The sequence below is a fragment of the Puma concolor genome, chromosome E2, assembly GCF_028749965.1.
Source record: "Puma concolor isolate L17-30 chromosome E2, mPumCon1.1.hap2, whole genome shotgun sequence".
In the NCBI taxonomy this organism is placed as follows: domain Eukaryota; kingdom Metazoa; phylum Chordata; class Mammalia; order Carnivora; family Felidae; genus Puma; species Puma concolor.
Genome location: NC_141681.1, coordinates 32,133,772 through 32,157,970, shown reverse-complemented (window position 1 = coordinate 32,157,970; position 24,199 = coordinate 32,133,772). Strand labels below are relative to the sequence as shown.

At 42.7% G+C, this 24,199-nt stretch overlaps 1 long non-coding RNA gene across 1 annotated transcript; it reads right to left on the bottom strand.

Moving 5' to 3' along the window:
- Positions 1–873: 873 nt before the first annotated feature.
- Positions 874–22,610, bottom strand: LOC147573469 (uncharacterized). Its single transcript, XR_015244526.1, has 4 exons — positions 22,471–22,610; positions 1,804–2,084; positions 1,437–1,629; positions 874–973 (listed from the first exon to the last, which is right to left on the bottom strand). It is a non-coding gene; the product is annotated as an uncharacterized LOC147573469 (long non-coding RNA).
- Between the last annotated feature and the right edge of the window lie 1,589 nt (positions 22,611–24,199).

The window sequence follows — 24,199 nt, the reverse complement described above, 5'->3', positions numbered from 1 at the left end:
AGGGGGTGCTACTCTCTTGGATGTCCTTCCTTCCTTGCTTGCTCTCTGCTGCGGTGGCGCCGGGTGAAAAACGCATCTTGGAGCCATGGCTTGGGGGGGTCTGGTGTGCACGTGCCTCTGTCTGAACCCTGACTCTCCACCCACCAGCTGTGCAAGTTCACTTCTCTGAACCTCACTCTCCTGAGCTCTAGGATGGGGTGAACAACGCATACCACTCAGCCCCAGAGAGGAAGTCGACACAACGGAACGAAAGTAAGACCGTGAACTGGAGGATGGGACGCAGGTGATGGAGTCGATAAATGGCGGTGATAGTTGGGGGAGCTGTGGTCTCCAGAGCTTCTAGATTCGAACTGGAAAGTTGTGAGGGGCAGTCCAGCACAGCACCCCAAGGGAAGGTCTCGGGTGCCAGGCTGTAAGTTTGAATACCCTGATGCTACCATTTCAGCGAGTTGCTCAACACCCCAGTGCCTTCCCTTCCTCATGTATGAGGTGTAGATAACGGTACCTACCCGTGGCGTTGTCATAAAGACTGAGGGGGCTGACCTCGCGGTGTGCTTAGCATTACATCCACCGAGAGGGCTGAATGGATGATAAATATTCGTGTCCAGGCGGGCACTACGGAACACAGATGCGTGAGCTCAGCATACATCTTTGTCGTTGTAGGCACAGGAGTCCCCCCTTACATGTGGGGGGTACGTTCCAGGCCCCTCAATGGATGCCTGAAACCAAAGATAGTACCAGACTGCAAATATCCTGTGTTTTCTTCCTGTACATATATATCTATGACAGAGTGTGATTCACAAATTAGGCACAGTAAGGGATTCACAACAATAACTAATTATAAGGTAGGATAATTCTAACAATTTACCGTCCTAAAAGTGATGGGAATGTGGTCTCTCTCTCTATCTCAACATATCCTCTTTCACTGCACTCACCTTTCTGCGTCTTGCCATGACGTGAGACAATGAAATGCCTAGGTGACAAGATGCAGTGAGGTGAATGACCTGGGCACGTGACCCGATGCAGCATCACCACCGACCTTCTGAATCTGCGTCAAAAGGAGCACCGTCTGCTTCTGAACCGCAGCTGGCCACGGGTAGCTCCGAAAGCGAGTGCGGAGAGGTCGGGGGGACTACCGTACGATCTAGGCAGAGGCTAGCGGGCAAAGCTCCAGCAGAGGCTGCCAGGATGCACCCTGCCATCCTCTCGAGCTTTAGCCTCGTGTCTCGTGTGCATTGCAATGGCCCACCTGCCAATTGCCGTCGTCTGCATCTCACCTGAGATCCTTCTCGGGCACCCAGAGCCTGTCCCGCCCCCGTGTGCAGCTGGGCACACATCCCAGAGAATCAATGCCTCCCCGCCCCCCGCCAGCCCACCACCACCCAAGGAATAACCCTCAGCCAGTGATTGACAAGAGCATCTGTATAAATAGCCACCTGCTTCCTCTTCCTCGGTGGCATAACTCCGTGGTGCTTGTTCTGCAGTGGCTTCTGGAGTTCCCCAACTGCCCACTGGCTTGATGACACATCGTTCATTGATCGTCCTTCTGCCTCGTCTCAATTCCTCATTCCCCTCCTGGTGTGCGCCGGGATCATCTCCAAAGAAGTCACTTGCACTTGAATCCTAGTCCTAGGAACCAAATTATGATAGATACAAATCGAGGAGCCAAGCCGAATATCCTAAAGTGTGATGATGTCTGTATAGGCTGCAGATGCCAGGAATCCGTGGCCAGGACCTGGAGAGAGAGCCTCTCTGCCCTGGTTTCTCATAGCGGGAAACTGCCCGACACCTCAAGACCGATACCTGCGCTCCATGAATCTGCCTGCGGGTCCTTGTTTGGGAGCAGGCTTCCTTAGCAATGTCCCTGGAGGCTGGGGACCATGGGGGTGGCTGATGCAAGAAGCCAGGATTGTGTCTGTAGGCTGGGACCACATCCCAGCTGTGGGCATCTCAATGTAAACACGGCATCTGAACAAGAGGAAGCACACTCCATGCAGGCAGATTGGAGTTTTCTCTTCGTTCCTTTTCCTTCTTCTTCCTTTTAATGGGATGGAATGTCAAAACGCCAGTCTTTGGCCCCTTTTCTGTAAAACAATAAGCATTAAAAAAATAATAGTAATAATTAGAACAGTAAACCCAGCCGAGAGAAGTCCGTCTGAGGCAAATGAGAAGCTATATATAAGATGCCCTCCCAGACCAGATAAGGAGCCCGTGAGTGGAAAATCGAATTTAGAAGTGCTGCTTCTGAACTGGGTAATTGGTGTGTGAATAAATCAAATTCTAGTGCAAGTTTCTATGCAAAATAAAAACACAGAAAGAGAAGAGGGGGGGGAACCCCACGCAAGACACTCAGAGTCAGTGCTGACACTCAAGCGTTCCCCAGAGTCAGTGACTGCATTCCAGAGATACATCTGCCTTCTCTGCAAAGTTGCCCACACCAAAGGAACACGCTCTGGGTTGTGGCATTTTGCCTCCACACTGACCGGGAGTTTGAAAATATAATAGGAGACCAGAGTGTGGCTGCACAGGCCCTAGAAAGAGCAAGGAGATTTAAGAGCAGGCTTTCCTTCAAAAAAATTTGGTTTTTGTAACAAATCAGGGCCCGGACAGTTTGGAGGAGGACAAAGAATTCTCAGAATCCCCTCCCGAGGCTCTTCCAAAACCAACACGGTCGTTCCCAACCACTCACAGGTGTTTTTCCTCCCAGAACAAACACAGAAACAAATATTTACAGAGTCATGAAAATTCAACAGAAGTCACCTGGACACAGGGCTTCCCCACCTGTGCTCAAGCTCTCTGGCCCGGGATTATTAAACAAAATGTCACACCTAGTTTCCATTGTGGGACAGGAAACCCTTGGGCCAGAGAGAGAAGGAGTTCCCAGAATGTATGCAGAAGAGTAAATGCTGCATCTTTTCAAGAAAGTGTTTGCAGCTCCGAGGGAAGAATGGATTTTAGACAAAGGAAATGTCAGTGGCTTTTCCCCCACATCTGCCAAAATTTGCAGCGATGCCCTCAAAGAGTGCACGACCACCATGTGAATCAATCCATTACATGTATCAGCAGCACAGAGTATACAGCCGGCTGTCGGGCCGACCACCTTGAATAATTTCTCATTCGGTTGTTTCTGGGAAAGGCTTTTCCCAAATGCCCCAGATGTGGGAGGGTGTCAGAATTAGGAAATGCAGCTGGGGAGTGGTTGCTCTCGGCCTTCAGCTCTCCCTGTGTCATCCTTCGGCCTTCTTCGGTGGATCCAGAGAAGCTAGCAAGCGAAGAAAGTGGATGTGGTTATGGGAGGAGGGACGGAAGGAAAAGAAAGGAAGGGAAGAGGAAATCGAAAAAGTGTGGGAACAAGAAGGATGAAAAGGAGGGAGGAAGGAGCAGGAAGGAAGAGAATGGAAAGGAGAAAGAAAGGAGGGAGAGAGAAAAAGAGAAAGAAAGAGACAGAGACAGACGAAGATCTGCTGCTGTCAGGCCCTCACTGGTTTTTACCGAGGAGCCAGATAGCCGCTCAGTGAAAAGCTGAGATTAAGCTCACAACATAATTTCCATTATGTTAATGTTGCTTTAAAATATATTGCACAGAGTGCTGCAACAATCAAATTATCAATTATAATGTCTACTCAGAGTAGGAAAGTGTTGCAAACAGAGGGCTGATTACTGCTTCAGTACATCCAATCTGCATACTCATTGTTCAGTACAGGGAAAACAAATTATCTTGTGTTGGCCCCGGTTCAAATTTAATTAAATGAGTGCAAAGCAATTATAATAAAGTACAATAGTGTAGTAATGAAAGGAAAATAACTCATTAACCTATTAATCTTTATTTATGTTCTTCTCAAATAACTATGTAATTTCTTTATCACCGCATCCCGTAAGAAGAAGTGGGGTCTCACTGCTTGTGGCCTGGTTTAACAGGTTCTATTTGGTTAAGATGCCTTCACGCCAACCATTTATACCAACTTTCCTTAGCTTTGGGGCCACCCCCAACCCTCCCATCAAGCTCCCTGCCCACACATATGTGTACCTGGGCTAGAGTTAGTGCTTCTCTTCTGGTTGAGAAAGAGAGAGCCTGGTGCTTTCAGTCGGAAGAGCTACTCATAACTCCTATTTCGCAGGGCTTTCCGGTTAACAAAGTTTTTCACGTATGTGATCTCATTTAAGTCTTGCAACAACATCATGGGGGTGGTATGATTACTGTTGCTGCTTTATAGATGAGGAAATGGAGTTTTCGAAAAGATAAGCATTTTGCCCAAGCTTTGCAATTCCCCCAGTAGTAGATCCAAGATTGTTACTGAAGTTCATGGCCCTGTATCCTCATTTCCACCCCCGCCCACCCCGGAATCTCACTACTCAAAGTACGGTCCAAAGACAGGCATCTTTGTTATCACCTGAAAACTTTTCAGAAGTATAGAATCTTGGGCCCCCCTTTAGAACTAAAGAATCACAATCTGCAGTTCACAAGATCCCTTGGTGATTCAGATGCAGGTAGAAGTTCAAGAAGAATCAGCATTGCTGGATACCACAGAGCCTTTCCTGAAGAGACTTAGACAAGTCCCCCAGAGAGATGTTTTTCAGGAGTTCTCATAGCAACTACTTGAGATGGCCTTGAGATGACCTTGAGTGATCAGCATTCACTCCAGCTTCTACTGGCCTATCACCTGATGTGGCTGGGGATAGAGGATATAGGACAGGCAGAAATAGGTTCTTCAGCCCCACACCTGACCCTAAAACCCTCATCCCTTCCTTCAGGGAGAGTTTAGAAAAATGGAGAAGGAAGAGAAAGGAGAAACTGAGGAACTAAGGCAGGAAATAGACATTTCTCAAGTTTCCTTGTTCCTAAAGATTCTCCATGTATCATTTCTTTTTTTTTCTAATTTATTTATTTTGAGAGAGAGAGAGAGAGAGAGAGAGAGAGAGAGAGTGTGTGTGTGTGTGTGTGAGTGGGGGAGGGGCAGAGAGGGAGAGAGAGAGAGAATTGTAAGCAGGCTTGGCACTCTCAGTGTGGAGCCTGACATGCGGCTCAAAAAAAAAAAAGTTACATATTTAAGCAATGTGTTTTTTTAATCATTCCAAATTTCAGCTTTACCTGTTTGTCCCAATTGCTTCTGATAAGAGGATCTCCACATTACTACTTTTCATGTTTCCCTTTTGCCCATATACCCTTCATCCCGTAGACATACTGTCATCTTTAGGTGCAAAGTATTTCACGTATTCTGTCTTCAGTGAACTTATTCAACACACATTTGTTGAACTACTGCTCTATAGTAGGCACTGGACTGGGTATGGGAATAGATTGTTGAATGGTAGAGCCCACAGTGGGGAAAACAGACTTTAAGTGCACAATCACAGAATGGCCACTTCATGATACATGTGATGTGTGGATGGGGAAGGAAAGGTTCACCCTGTCTTTATATAACTCAGAACTGGGATGGGTTTCCTGTTTTGGAAGAGTAAAATAAGTGTTTGAATAAATAAGCCAGCAAACGTCCCTTCCAATTTTTAATGCAGTGTCTTTTTTTTCTTCTTGCTTTACTGAGATATACTTTACAAATCAAAATTTTGTATATTGTATATTTCAAAACAATTGTATATATCGAAACAACTCGATGTGTTGCTAATGCAGTTTCTTTGGCTGAACGATTGCTGGGGGCCCTTAGGATTTGGAGCAAGTTCTCCCACTTACCTCTCTTCTTGCCTGTCCTCAGGTCTGCCCCAGAGGATGCTCTGCACCTTTCTTCAAACTACCCTGTTCCCCAGGAAGCTGATCTTTATGGACCCGATCAACTGGCTCCCTGGCCCTGCGTCTTCCAAGTGAATGAGGCCATTTGAGGATTTGGAGGCAGGTTGTATGGTTTGTACACCATCTCCTCATCTGTACAGCTGCCATGTATTGGTTACATCTGTCTCTAGAAAGCCACAGCTCCTGCCAGGCAGCTCTCTCCATATAACTACTCTCTGCACCCAAGATCAGCAAATCAGGCTGAGACTAAGGCAAGTTAGGGTGGCTAGTTGCAAAAGTTAAGGCAGTTGTGATGCTTGGGTCCATGCATTGTCCCAGCCCTGATGTAACATTTTTCTGTAAGGGGCCAAAGTAAATATTTTAGGTGTTAGAGGCCAAACAGTCTCTGATGCAATATTCACTTGATCTTAGCCAAAAGGCAGAGAAGCGATCTGATACAATATTCAACTCTGCCTCTGAACTGCAAAAGCAGTTGCAGACAATAGGCATGTTTCAATAAAGCTTTATTCTCATTAACAGGTCGTGGGCCAGATTTGGCCCATGGCTGTAGTTTGCCAACCCCTGCTCTAAGTGAGACAATTCCCCACACAGCTAACTCTGGGGTACAGCACTGTCCCTTGTGGTTTCCTTTAACCCTGCTCCCATCTTTGAAAATAATTCCTTTACTAAGCTCCCCTAGAATTATCCAAATTGAGTGTACCATCTGTTTCCTGCTAGGACCCTAATTGATGCACTTGGCTTTGCATTTCTCCAACACAAGCTCTAATTGCAAAGGAACAACAACAACAAAAACAAAACCAACAACAAAAAGTGGGGACTATGACCAATTATGTGGCAGGGATGTGGTGCTTTACATGTATTCATTCATCCCAAATATGATAGACTATTTCACAAAGTTACAATATGCTTTTAAAGTTGGCTGGAGCTGAAATAAATACCCCCCCCCCCTTTTTTTCCATTGGGGCCTGGAGTCTCAATCCTGCTGCCCTACTTGTCCTCTTCTAATGGAATAGAGGTCTGTTCTAATTAAACAAGAAAACACATCTTTTCACAAGGGGAGAACGGAGGCCATTGTACTCTGTGCTCAAAGAAAGAATGCTTTAATAAGAATCCTTTTATAATCCCTGCTTTTATTTGTTGCTTCCCAAAGCTTTTGCTGGTAATAAAAGGATTGTAAAGTTGACAAATATAAGCAGGGACAAAGAAGTTTGGAGAGATAATGCCTTGGTGAATGGGCAAGTGTTTGAAAGTGTATTGATCCCACAACATGTAGAAGATGATCGCGAAAAGCCAAAGCTGCCATCAGGGTGATGTTTCTATTACAAAGTAAAAGCCCCTCCAGGCAGGACCGTCTAACCCTCATATCAGGTAGAATTATGCCCTGTGTTGAGGAGAAAAATAATTCAAGCCAAAATGTAGGGTTTGGTATCTAAAGATCTGGATTCACATGTGGATGCGTTGAACTTCTAACCTACTGCATTATCCTACATAACCAGCAAATGGAGCCTCAGCAAATGTGTCGTGTTCCGTGATGGGCATGTTATGGATGTCTGTTCTCATTTCACCCTCATGCCTATCACCTGCAGCACCCGTTATTCCTTCGAGCAAGAGCCACCAATTTTGAAGGCTTTATTACATGTTCCATGGCGCTCCATTCCCAGCACAAGGATGGAACACGTGACCAGGCCTGGGTCAATCAATGCAGTGCAATGCACTGGCCACACAGATTGGTTTAGTTATATGCACAGTTAACCAATAAGACTGAGATGCGGTAAGTGATCAGATGGGCTGTTCTTTTCCACTAGAGTTGAATGTGAGAGCCTAGAACTGCTGCAGCTATGGTGGAGCCCGAGGCTGAAGTCAACAGAGTAGAATGATGACATTGCTCAAGGCCCCAGGACAAACTTACCTAAAGCCAGCCTTAATGAGATGGATTGGGGAAAAATATAAACAAGATTCTACACTTCTCTGCATGCAAACCTTTTGTGGTTTTGCACATTCTCTTACTGAGAGCGTCAAGAGGTGGAGATTTTGTCCTACCCCTGGAATCCAGCTGGTCTCGTGACTTGCTTCAGCCAACGCGATGCAGCAGGAGTGATGGTGTGTGCTATCACTCTATCTCAGAATCCTGCCACCATGCAGCTAAGCCTGGGCTAGTCCGTTAGGAGGTGAGAGATGTGAAGGACAGCCAAGCAGCCCAGCCGACCGTCAGAAGCCCATCCACAACTAACATCCCAGTGGAGACTGAAATGAATGAGGGAGCACAGGAGATTGGAATAACCATCCAACTGAACCCAGCTTTGATTGCCGATCCACAGATTTTGAGCTAAATAAGTAGTTGTGCTAAGCTACTATATGTTGAGGTGAGTTATCATTCATTAACAACTAACTAATAACACACAACCCTAACCCTGGGTTTTTCACTCATACATATCAGTAATTTATTATTAATATTATTATTTTTGTTTTAGTTAGGATTAGGTTTTCCATCATTTGAGATGAAAGGAATCCTAATACAACAAAGATGTGCCTCCATTCCTCAACTAGATATTACTGTTAGAGATCCTGTCTGTCTGGTATGGATCCAATGGTGAGTGGGTGATCAATAAATTCTTAATGATTGCATAATATTTGTCTGGTTCTCAAATCACGTTTTGAAGAGCAAAGGATATATTAGTTCTTGACTCTCTGAAGTCATCTGTATGGGGATCTTGCTTAACTTGGCCTAATTCCTCAGCAGGAATATAAGAAGCTTCTCCAACCATCACAATAGGTGAACAAGTAAGCTTGAGTATCTAAGGTATCCTCAGAAACCACCCTGAGCCATCTTCCTCAAGAGAATCTGGAAAAATCTGAGGCTCATATTATCCTCCTTGCTATAGAAACCTGAAATTAAGTGTCAACTCTTTCTTTCTAAGATAAAAGGCATGTACGTTTTCTAGGCAAGAAGCCCAGATCCACCTTCCTTCTTGTCCTCTAAGACTCCAATCATTCGTTGCTGTAACTTGCTGCATTATTCCTATAATTTATTTTATTTAAAAAAGAAAGAAAGAAAAGATGAAAAACTAAAGTAAGAACCCCAGAGGAGTCACATTCCACTCCAGTAAAAAGATAGAATCTACCTGACCTATAGCGGAGTGGAATCCAGCAACCAATTCTGACCAGCTGTTGACAAATTGTGTGTGTGTGTGTGTGTGTGTGTGTGTGTGTGTGTGTGTGTGTGTGTGTGTGTAGGGAGAGAAAGGACACCATTATTTTTATTCTTTAATCAGAGGATAACCAGACTTTCTCTACCCTAAATGAGTTTACATTTTAAGTTCCTAAATGGTTGTTTTTTTTCTCAAATCCACAGACAAAGTCAGAAAGAAGACGATCCTGTTGAGGACGGAAAGAGAAATATACTCAGTGGCTGGAGATAACTTCTCTCAGCCCAGAGGTCAGGCGAGGGCATATCTGGTTGACATTTACTCTTCTCTCTAAACTCTCCCAGGCCTCAACAGCTCCTAATTTTTCCATTCTTCCTTCTTGCTCCTCCTCACTCATAGGCTCATCTCTTTCCCTGAAAGGCTCAAGGGAAAGTCCAACGTAATGAATGACATTCATGAGAAAAGGAAGACATGGGTTCAATTGGTCAATCTCCTCCAACTAGACAACTGGTGTGGCATTCGACAATTGCCAATTGTCAGAATGAGGTCCAGAACCATTCAAACCTTCCTTCCTCATTAGATTGCAAGTCTGCAGAGTAGAGAAAACACCATATTGGGAAATTGGATTCCAAAGAGAAGACATTCAGAAGGTAAATAAATGAACAGGGTCAAAGGGGGAGGGGCAGGTACGCTCTGCAGAAACAGAGAAACCTGTGTATGAGGGAGAACATTTGGTTGAAGCTACTGGACATGAAAGTGACAGAGCAAAGGAGGCAGTAATGCAAACTAGGGTGATAAGGGGGAAAGTAGTGAAGAGCTTCAATTTATTTCCTGTCACTTGCCCCCTTTCTTGCATTATGAAATGCAAACTCCATAACATCGTCTTATGACCCTGTGTGATTGACGTCCCTTCAGCTTCTTCCCTAGAAAGCCCCCCCCCCCCTTATTCCTAGCTGCACATTCTTTAATGTCCTCCACCATGCCAGGCTTGTTTCTGCCTCTGGGTCTTGCCATTTGCTGTTTTTTTTCTGTCATGGCAGGCTCCTCCCCATCTGTCAAGTCTCAGTTCAAACAGCAGCTCCTCTGTGAGGTCATCCTTGATTACCTTACCCAATATAGGCCTGCTCCTGCCCAACACTTCCTACCTCACTACTCTACAATGTTCCCCTCCATTGTACTTCATGGTAGCCAAAATCTTCCTTCCTTGTGCTAATTTGGGACTTAGTTCACTCTTCTTTTTCTAGCTCCTTGAGGTGTAAAGTTACATTTTTATTCGATAACTTTCTTCTTTATTTATTTCTTCTTCTTATTTTTTTAATTTTTAGAGAGAGAGAGAGCACATGGAGAGGAGCAGAGGGAGAGGGAGAGAGAAAATCTTAAGCAGGCTCCATGCTCAGTGCCCCGACACGGGGCTCAATCCCACAACCCTGGGATCATGACCTGAGCCAAAATCAAGAGTCCAACACTCAATCAACGGAGCCACCCAGGTGCCCCTCTTCTTTTTTAATGTAAGCATTGATTGCAATAAACATCCCCTCTTACTATTGCTTTTACTGCACCCCACAAGTTTTTTATTTTTATTGTTGAATTTGAAGGGGTCTTTGTTACAGTAGCTAGTACTCCCCGCCCTAGCTAATACATGAAGGAAGTCTTGCAGATGGTGTGTAAGGACCAACCAGAAGACACAAATAATCATAGCTTCTCTGAAATCCCCCTTTCTCCTAATTCACTTCTCCTGGACCTTGGACCATGAATTCCAGCTGTTCCATCAACCAATGCCTAGAACCATTTTCTCTGTTGAGCACAAAGTCTTCCTTCATTAGGGTGCTCTCCAAACACATCCATTCCCTGGTGCTCATTTCCTGGCCTGGAAGTGTGTGAGGATCACAGAACTCTCTGGATTTATATGCTCTGTTACCTGTATTAGTGAGAATGCTAGGCTGCAGCCATTCATCACCCACCAGCCCACCAGACAAAAATGATTCACTCTAGACTTAAAGGTTGAAGTCGACTGAGTATCGTTTTAACTGGAGGGAAAGGCACTTCCATAAAATGGCAAGAGCTTTACGGCAGAAAGTTGTATTAATGACCCCACTTCGGTGCTTATCAGGAGGAGGTCATATAATCCCTTCCCAGAATTACATGCTGGCCAGTTCAGATAAATAACACAGATCTCCACCATTCATAATCCAAAATGTTAACAATTAATTTCCGAAATCAATCCTGAAGGGGGCTGGAAGCCCAAATCGCTGGGCCCAGACAGGCCTTGCCTGGTGGATTTCTCATGAGTCAAAATTTAAACCTCCAACTTGTAACGAACTGTTGTCAAGACACAGCTGACTTAGGCAATCAAGATAACATTATTCAGCAATAACGTGGGTGAAACATACTCTAAGTGTGAATTAATAAGTCGGCTGACACCAGGCCCCAGATGTTTCCCACTCTGGCAATACGCCCAAAGTGATGATAAGCAGATTTACATACTTAACTAATATGTTTATTTAAAGGAAATTTCCAAATCCAAAATAACATCCAGATTTCTTATTTGGCTGCAGATCAAAAGACATCCTATCAATAAAGACAGAATCCAGGATAAACCTTTTCAACATCTGCTTAAAACCAAACAACAGATTTGAGGGTTTTGGTAAAACTTAATTGCAGACAAATTTTACTGCCTCTTACATAAATATATCTTTTCATGTCCCTGGGGTGGTTCTGACCTCATCAATTCTCATGTTCACAATACATGACATTGTTCTTTTACCGGCACCAAGAGCTCTGCCTTTATGGAGACTTCCAGTCTCAAGGTTTTCTTTCAGACTGAAGGATGAACAGACTTTCCCCCTCATCAGGAAAGTGTAGCAAAAGTCAGGGGCGTGAGCAAGAGCTTGGAATGTTGTAGAAAAGAAAAATCTGTTCCTCTCCCAACCAGTTAGTGCTTTGTTTTTCTGTAAGTGCTAAAAAAGCATTTACTTGGCCTCAGTCTTCCTTCATTTTAGACTGATGCTCCTTGACTATTGATGTTTTTCTTTTTGTTGTTGTTATTGCTGTTGATTCCCTAAGGGAGAGCTCAGTAACTGGAAGAAAGTGTTAATAGATCTCTACGCTTCAGAAGGAGATGATGATGGAATGGGTGTCGGCCATACTAGCTCATATCCCTTCGGTGTGAATGAGTTCACTTTCCCTAGGTGTTAACTGCCTGAAGTTGGACCAGGATTTTTGGGCACTGAGGCATTTTTCCTACCCACTGGCCAGGGCTGTAATTGAACTAAGGATGTGCTTCAGAAACTCCCCTTGCCTGGGGATCTGTTTAGTGTCAGAGCCAGTATTAGCCAGTTGACCCTGGGGCAGGGAGATTTGGAGAGTCAGAAGTCATCCATCTGTGCTCCTGCTCCATCCTTTGAACTTAGTCATGTTAAAATTTTGAGTCCAATCTCTTCCTAGCCAAGACCGGAAGGATAGGTTGGTGGAAGCCTTCAAAGAAATGCCAGCTAGAGCAGCAGAGGGCTACCATTTTCCTCTTCTCAATTGGCAAACATGTTTCTAAATACTTCTGTTAATTATGCTTTTTATACTTCCTATAAATTTTTCCAGTAATAAGTGATACCATAGATAACAATTTTCTATGTATTACATAGAGATAGCAAACGCCTTAAAATCTAACCTTTGACCCAGAAATTCTACCTCTAGAATGCATAAGAAAATAATTATACATTTGTGCACAGATTTAACTATAAAAATGCATGGCTTTGCTTATGATAAGAAGAGAAATATCAAATGACCTAAATATCAAACAACTGAGACCAGCCAATTAAATGATGGCTCACAATTTGTGAAATTATTCAAAATGAAGTAATAAGATAAAACTTCATGACAATAAATAGTGTTGATCTTGGCAAGTCAGAAAAAACAGGTTGCAAAAACGTGAGTGTTATATTTTGCCATTAGAAGATATGTATGTACAAATATGTAATATGTATATGTCTTAATGACATATAACAAAATTATGGCAAGGGTAGCATTATAGGTAATTATAGTTTGTTTTTCACTTATTTTATAATTTAAATGTTCTACAATGAACAATTATTATTTTTAGGATTCAAAATTCTAAAAATATTGTGAAGGTTTTCATTTTAAATGAATTGTCGAGGTATAATTTACATATAATTAAATGCATTCATCTTAAGTATTCACTTCAATGAGTTTTGACAAATGTATGTACCCCATGTCATTGACAAACTAAGACAGAGAACAATTAAAATATAGAATTACTACATAATTTCTACCCTAAAGTGTTCCCTCACGTCCCTTTCTAGTCAAACTCCTCTGGCTCCAAGGCAACTTTCTGTCATTGTTACGGGCTGAATTGTGTCTCTCCCAAAATTTATAGGTTGAAGTCCCAAACCCCCAGTACCTCAGAATGTGACTTATTGGGAGATAGGGCCTTTCAAGAGGCAGATTAGGTAAGATGAGGTCATATGGATGGGCCCTGTCCATATGACTGTTATTATAAGAAGAAGAGATGGGGCGCCTGGGTGGCTCAGTAAGTTAAGCGTCCAACTTCAGCTCAGGTCATGATCTCACGGCTCGTGGGTTTCAAGACCTGCATCAAGCTCTGTGCTGACAGCTCAGAGCCTGGAGCCTGCTTCAGATTCTGTGTCTCTCTCTTTCTCTGCCCCTCCCGTGCTCGCACTCTGTCTCTCTCTCTGTCTCAAAAATAAACATTAAAACAATTTAAGAAATGAAATAAAATAAAGGAAGAAGAGATTAGAACACTGACATGCACAGAAGGGAGACCAAAGACGGTCATCGATAAACCAAGGAGAGAGGACTCAGAAGATTCTAAACCTGCCCCTACCTTGCTCTCAGACTTCTAAGTCTCCAAAATAGTGAGAAAATAAATTTCTGGTTGTTTAAGCCACCCAGTCTGTGGTATTCGTATGGCAGCCTTAGCAAACCAATACAGAATTATAGTATTTTTTTTAAAGTTTGTTTATATTTAGAGAGAGAGAGCGAGAGAGAGATGTGGGAGGAGCAGAGAGAGGGAAAGAATCCCAAGCAGGCTCTGCACTGTGAGCACAGAGCCTGATGTTGGGCTTGACCTCACAAATTGTGAAATGATCTGAGCCAAAACCAAGAGTCGCATGCTTAGCTGACTGAGCCCCCCAGGTGCCCTTATAGAATTTTTTAAAAAAGAGTTTCATATAATGGAATCATACAGTATGTGTGTTTGGCTTCTTTTGCGCAGATTCAGCCCTGATGTTTTTGAGATTCATCCTTGTTGTTGTGTGAATCTATAGATTAGTCAGTGATTTACTCTAATCTGTTGGCGATTCCTTTTTCTTGCTGGATGGTATTTCATTGTGTGGCAATACCACATTTTATTTATCCATCCACCAGATAATAGACGGACACTTAGATTGTTTCCAGTTTTGTACTATTATGAATAGAGCTCTTATAAAATTCCTGTACAAGGGGCGCCTGAGTGGCTCAGTTGATTGAGTGTCTGACTTGGTTTCAGCTCAAGTCATGATCTCATGGTTCGTGAGTTCGAGCCCCACATTGGGTTCTGCACTAACAGTGTGGAGCCTGCTTGGGATTCTCTTCTCTCTCTCTTTCTGTGCCTCCCTAACTCAGGCTGTCTTTCTCTCACTCTCTTAAAAAATAAATAAACTTAAAAGCAATATTTAAAATTCTTGTACAAGTTTTTTTTTGAGACATATGTTTTCATTTGCCATGGGTAAATATCCCTAAATAGAATTGCAGGGTCATGACAGAAGTAAATATTTAGCTTTATAAGAAACTGCCAAACTGGTTTCCAAAGTGGTTATACCACTTTACAATCCTGTCAGCAATGGATGGAAATTCTAGTTCCTCTGTATCCATCCCAACACTTGGTTTTTCAGTCTTTTAAATTGTAGCCATTCGAGTGGATATGTAGTGGTATGTCACTGTAGGTTTAAATTTACATTTCCCTAATGGCTAAGGATGTGAGCATCTTTTAATGTGCTTATTGGCCATTTGCATATTTTATTTTGTGAACTGCCTGTTCAAGTCTATTGTTCACTTTTTATTGGAAATTTGGTCTTTTGTTATTATTACTTTTTAATTTTTATTTATTTTGAGAGAGTGTGAGAGTAGGGGAGGGGCAGACAGAGAGAGAGAGAGAGAGAGAATCCCAAGCAGGCTCCATACAGCCAGTGCAGAGCTTAATGCAGGCCTCAAACTCACAAACCACGAGATCATGACCAGAACCCAAATCAAGATGCTTAACCCACCGAGTCACCCAGGCACCCCTTTTATTATTGAGTTGTAGGAGTTCTTTATATATTCTACATACAAGTCCCTCTCAGTTACATAAATTACAATATTTTCCCTCCGCCTGTGGCTTTTCTTTACATTTTTTTCACAGTGTCTTTCAGAGAGCAGAAGTTTTACGCTTACTTTGCTTTTAAGTAAAAAGAAATGACCAGTGGGGTTTCATGAGAATTCAGGATCATCAAGATCATTTCCATTTCAGCTTTACCCTCTGGTTTTTTGACTCAATTTCTATCTCTCTTGTCACATGGACTATTCCTTGTTAATTTAACTAACTGGCGTCTGCTGACGGAAGCTGTAAGCAGAAAAGGCAAGCCAGGAAGCCACAGCAAAAGCAGAAACAAAGCCCAACCAACCCTGGCACATATTCTGACCTCTAGGAAGGGAAGCACGATGCCTGCTGAAGCACCTTCTAGGATTTTCTGTCTTCAGACTGACAACGGTTTCTTTCATTCACAACTAACAAAAGTCCTTTTCAGGTATGATTTGGTAAGTGCTGTTCATGCTTCTTTGCCATAAGCAAAACAGAAAAATAGAGATCCTTCAAAATTCTATTAGAAAACAGACCTTCTGGGAAATGCAGAATTGGGCTTTCTGAGCTATAAGGCTAAACCATTCCTTCACTCCCCTAGAACTGACTGCTTTCTGTTGTGTGCCCCCCAATGACCCTTTGCACACACATATCATCACAGCTCAGGTTTTTTGGTGCATATTTCTTTACATGTCTGTTTTTTAGAATCATGCCAGAAGCCCCTTTAGGACACGGCCGTGCTTTGTCCTTCTTTGTATGTAGAGAGCCTAACATAGAACTGGCACAGGATAAGAAATCAATGGATACTACATGAATGAATGAATGAATGAATGAATGAATGAACGAATGAATTGTTCAAACCCAAAACTCTGAGCTACCTCTTCTGGCTCTATTCTCTACTTGGTGAAATCTTTCACTCTGGAGTTAGACCCAGGATCATGTCTCAGCTCCACCTCTTGCCCTTGTGTTAGTCAAAGTTCTCAGCCTTTGAACTCCAGTCTCTTCAACTTATTAAAGGAGTATTGATGGTTACGATTATGATAATTGCCTCATCTGTTTGTGTGGATTAAATGAATGAACACAAGGTGTGTAACCAGTGTCTGGCCCATGGTAAGTGCTCTGTAAATGTTAGCTATGATTATGTATAGGCTGCATTTTATGTGACTCATTTCTTAGAAAATTACTCTTAATGGGTAGAAGATGATGGTAATGGTGATGATGCTGATCAAGTAACTACCAGACTAGGTGTCTTATGTGCATTATATTTCCTAATCTTTACAACAACCTTGAATTACAGGGATTTTATCCCTCTTTTATGGTTGCAACTCAAGTGACTGCATGAATCACCAAGCTATTAAGTGAAAGAGCTGGGATTCAGACTCAAGTTTATCAGATTCTAAGCTTTTTCATCATGGTCACTCTGTCCCTTCACTCAAGAAGGTGCTCTTCAGAGGAGTGGATGCCTGTCGCCAAGGAGGACAGCATAGGTCACAGACATGGGGTTGGCAGATTGTTCTGTCTGGAAGAATGGATTCAGCCAACTTTGAGGACCACCAGTTCTGTCCTTCCCTTCTTTTTCATTCTTATTATATTTTTTAATATTTATTTTTGAGAGAGAGGCAGATAGAGTGTGAGCAGGGGAGGGGAGGAGAGAGGAAGACACAGAATCCCAAGCAGGCTTCAGGCTCTGAGCTGTTAGCACAGAGCCGGACACGGGGCTCCAACTCACAAACTGTGAGATCATGACCTGAGCCGAAGTTGGACACTTAACTGACCGAGCCACCCAGGAGCCCCAGTCCTTCCCTCCTTTAGATAGTATGTCATTTAGGATTAACTTCTGTGGTATATTACGGACAACACAAACAACAGTGGCTGAAGTGAGGTTTTTTCTTTTGCATAAGGAGAGTCGAGGTGTTTAGTCCAATGCTGGTATGGTGGGTTCCAAGCTGCAAAACAAGGTTTCTTCTATCTTTTTGTCCCTAAAAATAAGCAGCCAGGAGAAATGTTCTTCTTCCTCATACAGGGCCTGACCTGACTTCCTGACCCGACTAAGAGACATCAGGCCCCAACAAGTGGGCCAGCCCAGGAACCCTCTGTGTCTGGGGACTTAGGATTCTCCCCTCCACCAAATGCCACCTTTTTGCTGGCCTCGGCAAAGTCCTCTTCACCCTCAGGTAGCTCCATGGAGACCAGTAGGAGCCCCAGCAGCACCAGATGTAACAAGCAGATCAAAATAATTCCACAAAGGGGGCGCCTGTGTGGCTCCGTTGGTTAAGTGCCCAACTTCGGCTCAGGTCATGATCTCACAGTTCGTGGGTTTGAGCCCCGCATCGGGCTCTGTGCTGACAGCTCAGAGCCTGGAGCCTGCTTAGGATTCTGTCTGCCCCTCCCTCCCTCGCATTCTGTCTGTCTCTTTCAAATATAAATAAACATTAAAAAAAATAAAGTGATCAAAATAATTCCACAAAGGTTCTGAAAATTAAATTGTTATTGGACATGTTCATCCTGCAATCATATCTCAACTTCGCCTCTTGCCAGCCCACAAAAGCATGCCAAGACCTGTGTGCTGAACCTAAACAGCCTGCTAAAATCAAAGATTTATATAGGACCCAGAGTCTCCTAACAATAACAGCTAAAATACCCATTATATAATAGAAAACCATCATCCCAAGAACCAAGAAAACCACAACATGAATAAGAAAAGACAACTGACACCAGCACTGAGATGAATCAGATGCTGGAATTATATTGACAAGGATTTTTTTTAAATATTTATCTATTTATTTTGAGAGAGAGAGAGAGAGAGAGAGAGAGAGAGAGAGAGAGACAGCAGGGGAGGGGCAGAGAGAAAGAATCCCAAGCAGGCTCCGAGCTGTCAGTACAGAGCCCGATGTGGGCTCAAACCCATGAACCATGAGATCATGACCTGAGCCAAAATGAAGAGTTGGACGCTTAACCAACTGAGCCACCCAGGCTGACAAGGATTTTAAAGCAGCTGTCATTGGAGTGTCTGGGTGGCCCAGTCAGTTAAGTGTTCAACTTCGGCTCAGATCATGATCTCACAGTGCATGAGTTCAAGCCCCATGTTGGGCCCTATGCTGACAGCTCAGACCCTGGAGCCTGCTTTGGATTCTGTGTCTCCCTCTCTCTCTGACCCTCCCTGCTTGTACTTTCTCTCTCTCTCTTGAAAATAAATAAACATTAAAAAATTGTTTATAAAAATAAATAAATAAAGCAGCCATCATTAAAGTGTTTTAACAATCAACCACAAATTTTCTTGAAACAAGTGAAAAAACATAGAAAATCTCAGCAGAGAAAGTTTAAAAAAAATGGAAATTACAGACTGAAAAATATAATAATAGAAATAGAAAGGGCTTATCTCCTAACTAGGTCAGCGCCCTCCAAGAACTGCAGAATTCAGTGATTTCCAAATTTAATTTTACTGGATATATTCTAGCTACTGGGTATTTTTTAGGGAGGCTGGGAAATGTAGTCCTCATGCTGAGCCACCAGGGATAGATTGGAGTTTTGTTTATTGTTATTATTATTGTTAAAGGCAAGAATAAGTATTGAATTGTTATCTACTCATGTCTACCATTGAAACAAATGGCCCATACAGTGAGAATGAAGGTTCTAGGAGTTGGTATTGGAATATGGACTTACTATGAATAAGACTAGAGAAATGGTGTGGCCATTAAGGAAGATGAGGAACCTTTGGTTCAGTCTGGCATAATCTACGGTTACCATTTTTCGTAAGAGCTGGCATAAAGACAATTTGATGTGACCTAATGTCACTAACACCTCAACAGGCTCACCTTCTCAGGAAAGGCCACTTAATTACCTGATTAATTTGCTCATCTTAATTAACTTGTCCCTATTGTTGATAACCTTGTATTGATTGCTCTGCTGGTAGTAATTAGAAAAGTGGTAGAGAAGTAAATGGAGAAGCCACAAGGAAGAAAAATAAGAGCATGCAGTCCTGTCTCTCAGGAATCTACCCTCTAGACTTTGAGCTCAACACTTTTGTTTCTCCTTCTGGGTAAACATGTTAGAAATGAAGAAAGAAAGCAAGAAGAAAGAAAGAAAGGGAGAGAGAAAAAGAAAGAGAGAAAGAAATGCAAGTCATTTTCTCTGGTAATCATTTCTACTACTCCTCATTCCTTAGAGATTTGCCCCTTTTTTTTTCCCTCAAAGACTCTGCTCCCATACCCCCACATGGTCCTCCTCCCTTGATTACAGCTGATTGGGCAATGGATGAACACAAAGCAGAAATCTATTTTTTCAGATTTTTGAATTGGAGCATAAAAAACAGTATCAGTTAACTTCGGGTGCTGAAACTATAGGATTCCATAGACATGAAGGGTGGCCAGGGCAGCCATTTTGTGGCAGCCATCTTGGACCTTGTACTCCATCAGCAACAAAAGAGAGCTGTCCAGTCATGCTTACCAGACTCCTAATGGTTTTACAATTCCTGGTATCAGTCTCTTGTCCCCTAGCCATACTTCTTACTCTGGGTTTTACAGGATACTTTTGATTCTTTTACAAAAGCTTTTTGTACATAAACTCACTCATTTTGGTTGCCATTTTTTTGCAGCTTAGTGGACCCCTAATATAGCAAAGCACTCTCATCATTGGTTTCTCTCCATTTTAGCTTTGAACACCTCTAATGAAAACGTGCATGCAAGGGACCTATGAAAAATAAGTAAATGGGAGTTGCTATAAAAAATGTGTAAACTGAGAACAGATTGTTGGTTGGCAGAGACCAAAGGTGAGGAGTGGAAGAAATGGATGAAGGTGGTCAAGAGGCACAAACTTCCAGTTATAAGATAAATAAGTCCTTGGCATGTAACATGCAATGTGGTGACTATATAGGTAATGATATTGTAGTGTATATTTGAACCTACTTAGGAGAGTAAATCTGAAAAGTTTGAATCATAAGAAAAATACTTGTAACTATGTGAGGTGATGGATGTTAACTAAACTTATTGTGGTGATCATTTTACAGTATACAAATATCAAATCATTATATTGTGTGCCTTAAACTAATATAACACTTAATTTTAATTATATCTCAATAAAACTGGGAAAAACTGTATAAAGTGATGAACTGTTCTAGTTTCCATCAGGCCCAGTGCTGTGCCTAACCCTTTCAGGCTTTGTCTACCATTAACATGTCACTATATTCCCACTGACTTCAGTCCTTTGGGACCCCCTAATTCCCATACCCCACCCAGATTCCCAGAACTCTGTTGCCTCCCAGAAGTAATCATAGTCAACACTTAATGCCAGTTATTTTGGCTTGGGGCCATGGCCTTGCAAAGCTGGTATTGAAGTAATGCTCTCCTGCCTAATTTGATTGAATTGAGTGTTCCAGTAAGACTGGTGATGTTTTCCTTGCTACAGGGTCCATCCTAATGAGCAAATGCTGCCTCTCTTTCATAGAAGACTGCAAATGTGGGCTTGTAAAGAAAATCTTTACAAACACTTCTTGGTGTCTCAGAGATCACCCAACATAATTACACATGGGGATATACTGAGAAATACTAAAATAAACCTGACTTAGCTGCACATAAGCCTTTCGTTTAGTATTGTGGCATCAAAGTTTTAAAAAAATGTGTTTCCGGGGCGCCTGGGTGGCACAGTCGGTTAAGCGTCCGACTTCAGCCAGGTCACGATCTCGCGGTCCGGGAGTTTGAGCCCCGCGTCAGGCTCTGGGCTGATGGCTCAGAGCCTGGAGCCTGTTTCCGATTCTGTGTCTCCCTCTCTCTCTGCCCCTCCCCCGTTCATGCTCTGTCTCTCTCTGTCCCAAAAATAAATAAATAAACGTTGAAAAAAAAAATAAAAAAAAAATGTGTTTCCATAAATTTTGACTACTTATTAATTGAGAATATACTAGAAGTGAAAGAGCCAACAAAAATTTAAAGCAGCCTAATCAGTGAGACAGCATTATGACTATCTGGAGTCTCATATTCCCAACACCTTTGTCTAGAGTCTTAAGCACTGCCCGAGTGTGTACAAGTCACATAAACAAGAACCACTCCAAACTTTGTTGAGAAGAATGAGGGCATCTTTACAAAGAAAGACCAACGGGGAGGAAAGCCATGTGCTACTTACAGCTCTTTGGTAGCTATGCAGTGCCAAGGGCTTTTACCAGTCCTCGTACAGAAGAAATCTGGAAGCTCAATTCTAGAAGACTGAAGAGCCTCATGGTAGCCCAGAACTTTCACATAAGAAAGGAACTAACTCCTCTTTTGTGAAAACATTTTTTTGGTCTCTGTTACTAGAATTTACCCTAATCTTCATGAATGCACAAGCTTCTATGTTGACAAATACGTTGCCTACCACATTATACAAATGGCAGCATGGCATTCCAGGATAGGGAAAGACCACAACTTCCTCATCCACCCCACTATTGTAGGATGTTTAAGCTATTTCTGACATTTTTCTAGGTTAAACAAGTCATGGTGAACACGCATCCATACATATCCTCAGGTATATCCTTAGGATAAACTGCTAAACTAGTTTATGTACACTCATTGGTCTGGGCCCACCTAAACTACTGCATATGTTTAAAAAAAATTTTGAAACTTACTCCCAACATTCTTCTCCAGAGAAATAGTACAAAATCGCGCTTCTACAAAACTTGCAGGAAGTGGTTTACTGATACTCTCAACACACTGGTCATGACTTTTTTTTGAAATCTTTTGACAATTTGATTTATGCTGGACTTTTGCAACCTACACCCTGGTATTGTGTTATCTTTCAGTTTAGTGATCAGTATGCTCTCCCCATCACCACCACCAACACTCCCGATTTCTCTGCACTAGGGTTAGTAGTCCCACTTACACTCCTCAACATTCACTTTATTGTTGCAACATTAATTGTTCATTCATCTATTAGTGAGTACCTACTTCGTACCAGTATCGTGAGAGCTGTTGATGATAAGACTGACAAGATCCCTATGTTCACAGAGCAGATCGCTCCACCATATTCACATAGTTGACTGTCTGGGCTCAGGATTTGCCTCCATCCCAGTACATTGTGGAAACAGATATGCTTCTCTCTCACATTGGCATTCATTCATCAGCCATGGAGATCTTCACAGACATTGTCTTTTTTCATCTTGCCTATAATAATGAGATCACCATGGAAACACTATAATGGGCTACTAATGAGTAATTTGGGTGTTAGACATATCACAGTGGTCCAAATATGCTGGAGAGGAGATTCACTCTTCACATCGTGGGAGATAAAGTTTTCCTGAATGCAGCCTCTCAGTTGTAGATGGTCTTCTCTCTCTGATACCTAAATGACTTCAACCATGTGGACAGGGGTCCACTCTTCAACTCCTAACCATCTAACCAGCCTAAGAAGGTCAGAGCTCTGGAATGTTCTGGGAATCACAGAATCTCTAAGGCAGATGAGATCATAGAGGAAATGGAGTAAACCCCTCTCCTGTCTAGGAATCTCTCCAATGTCCATCTTTCACATACCCTGACTCTATAGTAGCCATCCTCCAACTCTGTAACTTTCTAGAGCAGACACATAGTGGAACATGACCCAGAAACCATGATCCTTTTCCAGATGTGGCCAGAATCAGACCCAGGTTTTGGGACTGAAAAGTAATGACCATATGTTCTGATTTGAAGTAGTGACCTGACAATGGCTTCAAGCAAACTGAGACCTCTGGATTCTTGACCAGATTCCCAGTCAGGCCACATGGGTTGGAATCTTGTGTTTTTTATAGAAATAATAATGTATGATTCAAGAGCATTCCAAGTTCAAAAGATAGTGTGTGTGTGTGTGTGTGTGTGTGTGTGTGTGTGTGTGACTGTGTACATTTATAAGCATGAGTATGTATTTATGGAGGGGGAGTTTCTTTGGAAACCACCTAGCAAATATAGGTGGATGGCCCTTACCATACAGGTGCATGCAAGTCTCCTTCATTTTGCTGCTTTCCTTCAGAGCAGAAGGCAAGTTATTGAGCTCTGCATGTTTCATTGTGCATTTGTTTGCTTTTTGTCTGTCCCCTGATGGAAGATAAGCTCCACGAGAGCAGAGACATTATCTATCTTGCCTCATACTACCCCCACATAGCCTAGAATGGTGCCTGGCATTTAGTAGGTGCTCAAAAATTAATGTAAATATACTCATCACATTTCATTCGCATGCTACTCTGTGAAGAGACCTCCATTATTCATTCAACAGCTCTCTCTGAGTGTCTACTATGTGCCTGATATTATGTCAGCCACAGACCATAGTTAATCATCTTCCTCCTTCCTGCCAGGTGCCTTTTGGGGCCTAAATGTATCATGGGAGATGGGAATGTGCCCTTGTTAGCAGGTTTTACAGATACTTGGCATTTTATCTGTCCCTTCAAACCCATTTTGGAACAAGGGAATGGAATAAAGACATTTGATTTATTACTGATTCTGTGGATAAATTTAGTCTTCCCCCAACACACAAACACACACACATACACACACTCACACTCACATAAATGACATTCAATGGAAAGGATGTAGTTCCAATTACTCTACATCTTTGTCCCCTCTGCACCCAGGGCAGGCAGGCAGGATCCCACCTAACTCATGCCCATGACTCAATTTCACCACCTATTCCCTTCTTCACAGAGATTCAGGGTTAGACTGGGTCTTGCCATCCAGGGGACAAAGCTTTTTCATCCCAAACAGGGGTCTCCAAAGGGGGCTGTGCCTCCAGCTAGGACCCAGGTGAGAAAGTCAGAAGTATTCTGGAGGCTCAGTATTCTCAAGGGGAGGTGAGGAGAAAGGGTCCCCAGAGGGTGAAGTCTCCTGCAGCCAGCTCACTGGTCGTTGGCACTTAGGTTTAATAGAGTTGGCTTTGGGGCCTGGGATCAGGCTCATTGCCATCTCAACAGATGGGCACGTGGGTAGATAGCCAACAGATAATGTATGAGCAACAAATGTGTTTGTTGAGGGC